This window comes from Arachis ipaensis, chromosome B06 (genome assembly GCF_000816755.2).
Source record: "Arachis ipaensis cultivar K30076 chromosome B06, Araip1.1, whole genome shotgun sequence".
NCBI classification, from domain to species: Eukaryota; Viridiplantae; Streptophyta; class Magnoliopsida; order Fabales; family Fabaceae; genus Arachis; species Arachis ipaensis.
In genome coordinates, this window is record NC_029790.2 from 117164018 (window position 1) to 117165075 (window position 1058).

The window sequence follows — 1058 nt, forward strand, 5'->3', positions numbered from 1 at the left end:
CAAAACTTCTTTTTCATATATTTGAAATTCAAAATCATATCTCTTTAAAATTAAAATTAAAATATTTATATTTAAATTTAAATTTAAACCTAACAAAATAAAAATAACAAACCAAAATTAAACTCTAAAAAAATTAAAATTGAAATAATACTATCAAAATCAATTTCTTTAGTTCTAAATCTAGTATATATAGCTTTTTTTCGTTTTAATTTTCTTTGTTGATGTGATTGTTAGGTAATTTTTATACGTAGATGAGTTTTTATGAGTTTTGAATGTGTTTAAAAATATTTTATGCACTATCTTATTATTTTAGATGTGTAAAAATAAAGATTTGATGATAGAAACTATAACTATGAGTTTGTATGAGTTTTTGTTGTGTTTAAAAAGTATTTTATATATTATGATGCTATTTTAGATGAGATATTAAGGTTTGATGTATTATAATTATATCGAATCTTAATTGTTAGGTAATGATAAATTTTGGATAAATTGAGACGAGTTTTAAATGTGTTCAAAAATATTTGATGTGCTATTATATTATTTTGAATGTGTTATAATAGTTAGTATAGTATTTTTAAATATTTTTTTATAACTATTGATTTGTTGGCTATAATTCGGCTCAGCCGCTCAGGTAAACCTATAAATCGGAATCTGTTTAAAACTAAATAAACATATTCTACATCAAGAGTATATAGAGTATTGAGGAGGACGAACTATATCTTAGAGTCGGCTACCCACACAAGAACAACTATCATTTACATAATTAAAAGAAAAAACTTTGTATGGTCTAAGTAATATATAGTGTGCTAAATTTCTCACATTATTTTTGTTGATTTATTACGGTAACTCCCAGCGATCAAGGATTAATCTATCACGGATCTGAGTTTCATTTAAGGAATTATCGTTGATCAATGAGTTACTGTATGTACAAAAAGAAATTCGAACCCTGATACTTACTTAAGCGAATTAAGGAACTAACCACTAGACAACCCAATTTGATTGAATTTCTCACATTATATTAAAAAAAATTAATACAAACAACAGTTTAAACGAATGTT